Genomic DNA, 7,814 nt, shown 5'->3' with positions numbered 1-7,814 from the left:
GCATTTACAAAACAGAGCACGATTAATTCTCCATCCCCCCCCCCCCCCAGGCAATGGTTCAATACACAGGCACATAACATGTTTTCAATTAGCATATAGTGGGATGCGGTGTCTTCGGGTCATAGACCGTCTTGACACAGGGTAGTCTCCTAATGGGCTTAGATACGTTTCAAATATCCAAGCCCGTCTAGGTAAGCATGCGCTGGTCCGTTGGGATTTGGCTTTGCTCTATCCTATGTGGGCTTTTCAAATGATTGGGATTCGAGCAAACTTCTTGAGGTGAACTGTTGTCAGTTGTTGGACGATCGCGAACCAACTCTACCTTCAATGTGTTAAAAAGAAAGTATTTTGGTTTTTTTGTGAAGGCTAGACCGAGAACCCGCGTGTCCTATTTGAAACCATGCAATTTTTTGCCAGTGGTGGCGGAATTTATGTTATACATGTAATGACAGTTATATATAAAAGAAAGTAAAAAAAAAAAACAAATAATTACAAAAATCACATTATATTGAAACCTTTATGGTTACAACCTATTTAAAATCCCCAGCATAGTTTCCATCTGTTACAGTTCACTTTACGCGAGGCATAAAAGCTACTTCATAATTGTGGACTCTATTTGGATTTTCGTATTTTTTTAGAGTCGTCACCTAATTTATTAAGGGAAATTAGGAAAATCGAGTAAAAAGGGTTTATTCAAATAAGAGAAAAATCTTTTTAAACTAGAGTTCGAAGTAAGGGTTCTGGTGATCCCCTAGGGAAGCTTTTAAGCAGCCTAGTATTAAGGATCCGTAGAATACGATTGACCTTCGAGCTTCAATGTGTGATTACTGTAATTATTTTCTAAAAGAGTTTACTTTCTTGTATAACTTATCATGCATATCATAAAACATTTTGGCAAAAACTTCTTTATTTGAAGATAAAAGAGTTGAATCCTTCTTTGAAAATGTATATAAAGTCTTAAAGTCATTTCATTTTCGGGCCAAAACCCACTTAAGATTTCTCTTAAGTTGAGTTTAAACTAAACTTGGTCCAATGTCATGCTTTTAATCCTTTATAAGTTTTATTTGGAAAATAGTTTGAGTGTATCTCCTCTGTAAATATGCCATGGATTTTATACAAGTACAAAAATGTTTTCTTTCAAATGGTAATATCTTCATCCATTTTAGTCATTTGAAGGTCAATCATATCCTACTTTTTAAACCTTTTCCTTAAACTAAGTTTAAGTGTATTTCCTCTTGTTTATTTGACTTAAGGTTGGGCTTGGGCCCAAAAGGTTTTTGAAAAAATCCTTTAGTCCTTCATGTTTTTTGAAATCCATTTTTTCTATAACACTTTACTACTTCCCAAAATCATTTCAAATCTTTTGCCTTAAAAACGGCCCAAAACAGTTCCAGTTTCCAAAAAATCAGCATTCGAATGTTGCACTTCCTCAAAATCGCATACATATATATGTAGCAATATTATTTCCAGTTTGCAATCACAAAGCAAAAGGTTTGAGAATATCGTTTGGTTTTAACTTTGAAAGCCTTGTTCTTTTATCCCTTTGTTAAGTCCAAACTTGAAAATCATCTGAAGGCTTCCTTGCTGTTCTAGACAATATATATCTAAGTTCTAATCATTCATGCTTCAATATTTACACTCGTTCTTTTACAAATACAACACATGAAAAGATAAATAAAATAAAGAGAGGGTAAGGCTAGTGGGCCTACCGAGCCCATCAGTTGCCATTTTCACCCATGATTTGGCCTTCATCTAATGCGGACTCGATCAAAGAGATGTGTTGGGCCTCTGGCCCAACATTGGCTTGTAAAGAGATTGTCCCAAATGGCCCGAAGGAAGTGGTTCCATGCAAAGGGGAAGGAGGGGAAAAAGAAGAATACGGTTAGAAGGTATCTAAATTTATAAACTTATTTAACTTAGAAAATTGAAGGGAAAACATAGTCACACATATGAGCCTATATATCAAGTATAGAGTGGTTATATCCACTGAGGAAATTTAGAAGCAATGAGCAGATAGAAGTAAAAGGCCCCAAATTATGCTTAAAGGAGAAAAGGAGGCAAAAGCAGGCCTAACAGTTATAATTATTAGACTTAAAGAGAAAAAATTCAGCTCAACATGTAACGGTCCAATTAAACCAAACTCACATTCATAAATCCATAAGCCCACATCTGATATACACTAAGATATATCATTTTTTATACTCATTCAGACATATGCAATGGCTGGTATACACATAATATTCAGAGTATACATGATATACCTGAAAGGTATACATTAATATACAACCCTTGTATACACTTGGTGTATACTAAGGTTTTATATACTATGTATACTTCGAGGTATATCATACCACAAACAAAAAATCAGATATGGAATATGAGAAGATAAGCCAACATGAGCAGATTCAAAATGCAAAAAGAGGAAAGGAAATTCATAGGCATCTCATATATTTCAAACCAAAAACAAACAAACCAAAGCAAGCACAATGAACAACTACAAATATAACCAGAAGGAATACCCCGATATCTTGACATGGTTCAAATAGATAATCAGCAAACCAAACAGACTCCATTAACACACGCAGACTTAACTTTGAATCAGAAATAATCATGCAAGGTAGCCCAACATAAAGAGAACAAAAACAAGTACACTAAACTAAGTAACATGATGCATGGTATTAAGGTCAGTGTTAACCAAAAACATAGAGAAGACAAACCCAGTTTGTACACAAGCAAAACCAAAATCATCCCTCAATTTTCACACAAGCAGTCTTTTTAAATAAGCATAGAGATAACATGCTCTTAACCAGAGGTAAAAGAAAGGGGAGGAGTTATAAGATTCTACCTAGATTCCACACAAAAAGCTACAAGGGATAGGAGAGGTAGATCTAAGACATTGATAACACTTTAACATGCATCTGGAGAGACTTGACAGTAGCAGCACATTAAGACCATGATCATTTCCAATCTACACATACTTAACAACTTGCAGAATAGGCATGATCACATGAACAGATGCAAAAACCAAGAGAATAAACACATACTCCTAAATGGACAGTTTTAGACATATGTATGCAAATTATCAAGAGGCAAAGGCATTTCTTATTCCTAGGTGAAACATTTTCAAATCATTACCAAATTCTTCATTCACTTAGGGACTTTCACTATCAAGTTATACCTTACACATGCTTACTACGTGAAACAGGGTTATAAGCTAAGCATGGAATGCAACTAGGGCTATGATCTAACATGGTATAGGCTAATTATGTAAGTGTGAAACGCTAATGTAAGAACCATTTAAACAACTCAACAGGCAATGCAGGACACAAGATAACTTAAGAGGTTTTACATACTAACATAGATGCATTTTTTAACATCTAAACAGGAAAGGTAAGTGTAATCAGTTCAGTAAACCTGTGAGCCAAACAGGGATGATTAGACAACCACTCAAAAATAGCACCTCAGGTACAGGGTTATTTAGGCTAAACTGAACATACAAGACTATATTTATTTATCAGACATGGTAAGGGTTGACACTTCAAACAAGGCACAGTATAGTCAAAATGGTTCTCAAACATGTTGACAAGTTGGCTAACTAGCATACCACAGCTAACAAACAAACCAAACACCTATTGGGAGGATGAACCAGTTAAAGGAACTCAACAAGATAAGCATGTCTCAGCATTTTGAATCTACAACTGATCAACAAAGTCCAAACCACACAGAACAAAAAATGCTCTCTCTCATCCATCACATTTTGACTATCTCAAACTCATTCACATAGGTTTATAAACAGACTGTTACACCGTGGAAAATTCTCCGTTAATGTACAGTGAATAGGCTAGGGAATAGCACGACGTATATGATGATTTGATAAGTACGAGATAGCATTCGATGAGCCAAATCGAGATTCAAAGACATTTGACCAAAAGGAAGAAGTTTGACAAAGAAAGTAAAGGATATGTTATGTGTCGGGTAGGAATTTTAAGCGACGAGTTAATGATGGTGTAATGACATCTTAGAGAAGAGTAATAACGTCCCTTAGATTGGTATTGAGGTGTTAAACAAGTGTCAAGAAGGTTCCATAAGGATCAGAGATCAAACGAGTCGACGAGAACAAGTCTCGGATAGCTGGACATTATACGGCCAGACATACTAGCCGTATAAAATACACGGACCGTATGTCCAGCCCAGAATGGAACACTTCACTGGACCAGACATACGGTCAGTGAAAAATATACGGACCGTATGTTGGTCCGTATGTTCTGGTCGGGACAGATTGTGAATTAATATAAAGGACCTCTCCCTCATTTCATTTTCATTTCATTTTCACTCCACAAGTCAAGAAACCTCTAGAATATTCTCTCCACTCTTCATCCACAAGAATCCAAAGGAAATTGATGATCAACTTCATCAAACCAACAAGAATCAAGAGTGTGAAACCCATTAAAGTCATCCAAGCCAAGAAATCCCAAGAAAAGTGAAATAGGGTTTTGGTGCTAGAAGAGTATTCTCATTCAAGTCTTGTTTCTACACTATCTAAGGTACGTTTCATGGTATTTTCATGATGTTTGAAGTATTGATAAGTTTAAACACTTGGATTGTAGAAGAGTATAGAAAATGGGTCATAAATGAGTGAATAGAGTCATTGTTGAACAATAGTTGGATTGAATTATGAATATTGGTATGTTGTGATTGTAAACATGTTATGAATGACCTATAGACCATGGAATAAGTATTATATATGAGACAACGCGATAATGAGCTATGACCATAATTGTGGAGAAATTGAAGGGAAATGGTGAATTGTGGTAAATGTAAATAAATGATGAATGTTGTTATGAACGTTTGGGAGTTGATATAGAATATGGGGAAAGTAGTATAAACAAGGGAAATGCAGCCCAACTTTCCCTAAAAATAGTAACACGTTCTTATAGTCGATTAACTAACGTTAATGCGAATTCTCTTGAAGGTAGAAGCGTACATATTGGAGAGGAACGTTCAAGCGATAGAGTAGCTAGACGAAAAGGTATGTGAGGCTAGTCCTTTCTTTCTATGGCATGAATCTTATGGTATGAATTTCGTCCTTCTTCAAGAATTTCCTATCTTCAAGAAAACTAATAGTCTATGTTCATGAATAGCTATATGAGATGAGAGATACATTATGAGTCCAATGATGATGATGATAAGCTTGAGTCTAAAGACTCTAGAGTTCATGATATGACGTTCCTATAGTGCTAATGATGTCGTATGTTGTATACACTCACCTCATACATTATTCCCTTCGAGGTGAGGCAGAATACCATTAAGTTAAGTATGTCATGTATTGTATACACTCACCTTATGTATTGTTCCTTCAAGGTGAGGCAGAGTACTATAAAGTCGATGATGTTATGCATTGTACACACTCACCTTATATACTACTTCCTTCAAGGTGAGGCAGAATGCTTGTGAATGCTTCATAATGAAATCGGGGGATCACGACCTTACGTCACCCCGATAAAGATAGTTGTCTTGGAGTCTTCATGCATGTATTATGATGAGCATATTATGATGAGCATACTATGATGAGCATATTATAATGAGCGTATGATGATGATATTACACCGTACCTATAGGGTCGGGCAGATATACACACCACTATAGTGGGCAGCTTATACCCCGGACGCGGGAGGCCTGGACGCAGGTTACTTATTATTACACCGTACCTACATGGACGGGCAGCTTATACTTATACATTTATGCATATATGATATAATGATGAGTGTGAGTAAGACAGCATGATTTATTTCTTTTATGATTCACATTCAGTTACAGATTGCTCCTCATTTGATGCCTCCTCATTTCATTGATGTTTCATTATTGTTTATGCCTCTCATACCCAGTACAATGTTCGTACTGACGTCCGTTCTCTTTGGACGCTGTGTTCATGCCCACAAGTAGGCAGGGAGGTGATCCTGATCCAGACTCGTAGGAGCTAGCAGCTGATTTGAGAGCACTCCATTGTCCGGAGGTGCTTATGATTATTCTTTTGTGTATATATATTTTGGGCATGACGGGGTCTTGTCCCGTCCTTATGTCTAGCACTCCAGTAGAGGCTCGTAGATACGCAGTGTGGGTTATATGGTCTCACGAGATTGCTACTATGTATATATATTATTTTGATGGCCGAGAGGCATATGTATATGAAAGTATTTATGTTTTCAAATGAAAGATGTTTTTCTTATAATTTGAGTGTGAATTTGATAAAAGAGCGTTTAATGAGCATGATAAGTAGTAGAACGAGTGGTGCTCGGTGGTTAGCCTCGGGTACCCGTCACGGCCCCTAGTCGGGTCGTGACACAGACAAATAGGGATTTAAAGCAAACATGTCTAACACTACTCATTTGGTCATACAAAGTATGTAAACAGGTTACAAACATATGTCTAAGTTCACAAGGAAACTAAAACTTTGTTGTTACTATTAAATGTGATCTTAAAACATGTAAAGGACCCAACCATAGTCACACGTTCAGATTCCAACTGCCACAAGTCATGACTCGCAAAGTGAAAACAAACATCATGCTAATCACCCACATCATAATCTTTACTAAACAAGTACTAAAACAGTATACACATCACATAATACTAAATATGAACCTAACACTACATATCTAAGTATTAACAGTCAACTAAACAGGCTAGCAAATAATTACTCAGTTATCATTAATCATGAACTAAACAGTAGCAAACATCATAAAGCATTTGACTAATCAACATCATAATCCCTCTTAACATATACTAAAACAACATATGCATCATATAATATGACCTAAACATGAACCTAATAGGCAGAAACGTACCTAAATTAAATAAAACAGGCTTAACAAAATATCATACTAAAGCATAACAACACGAGATAAATACATTTTCACATAATCAAAAATAAAACACATAAAGAATGCAAAAACTAAAATTGAGAGGAATTGTGTTTACCTCTTCTATGTGCAACCCTTTAGTCGAGATTGGAATAGAAGCCTTTTGCTCCTCACCCGAACTCAACCACAAAGAAAGAAAACAAACTTTTTAGACTCAAACCTAATTAGTTAAAAGTTTTAGCAAAACTGCTAAATCCCTAGTTAAATTAGGTATTTTTGCTCTGAATTGAGACTTGTTTAGTGTATATTGATGAATGAATGTTTCAAAGTGAGATATGAGGTTCTTCGTATAGAACCCTAAAACCCTAAATCTCGTTGTTGAAATTCGATGTGGGACACTGAGATTGTTGGGAATTTTCCTTTGAAATCCACCTAAACCTCATAGAACCAATAGGAATCGAAGTTTTCAAAATCAATGAGACAAATTTCATTAATGCTCATCTTTGTTCTGGACAGGAAAAGCAACAGCGAGAAATAGTAAGTCTTACCTCTTCTATGGTTGAAACACGATGGCATGGAGGAGAGAGGGTGAGAGCAATTAATGCTTTCCCCAAAATGACTGAACATAGACTGAAAAAAGTGGTCTTCGCCTAAAACTTTGACAAATCTAGCAAGTTGTGACGATGAAAGAGGCAACAGTTGGGGTTTAGTTGGTAGAAACCCTTTTCAAATAAGACCGTTATGTGGTCTGTATGTGAATACGATTATATCATTAGGCTAGGTCGGTCCATTAAAGGATTGGGTCGGGCGGTTTAAAAGAAGAAGAAGGGAATGGCCCAATTCCTTATACATATATGCATGTATATACATATACACATGTATATACGTGTATACGCATGTATATTCATGTATATAAAGGGAAAAATAGTTTTTTTAATTAATTAAATAAATAACCAA

General features: G+C 35.9%; 1 long non-coding RNA gene across 1 annotated transcript; it reads right to left on the bottom strand.

The window, feature by feature from the left end:
• Positions 1-1,599: 1,599 nt before the first annotated feature.
• LOC132603470 (uncharacterized) lies at positions 1,600-7,583 on the bottom strand. Its single transcript, XR_009568328.1, has 2 exons — positions 7,406-7,583; positions 1,600-7,036 (listed from the first exon to the last, which is right to left on the bottom strand). It is a non-coding gene; the product is annotated as an uncharacterized LOC132603470 (long non-coding RNA).
• Between the last annotated feature and the right edge of the window lie 231 nt (positions 7,584-7,814).

Source organism: Lycium barbarum, chromosome 7 (genome assembly GCF_019175385.1).
Source record: "Lycium barbarum isolate Lr01 chromosome 7, ASM1917538v2, whole genome shotgun sequence".
Lineage (NCBI taxonomy): Eukaryota > Viridiplantae > Streptophyta > Magnoliopsida > Solanales > Solanaceae > Lycium > Lycium barbarum.
This window is presented reverse-complemented; position numbering and strand designations above follow the sequence as displayed.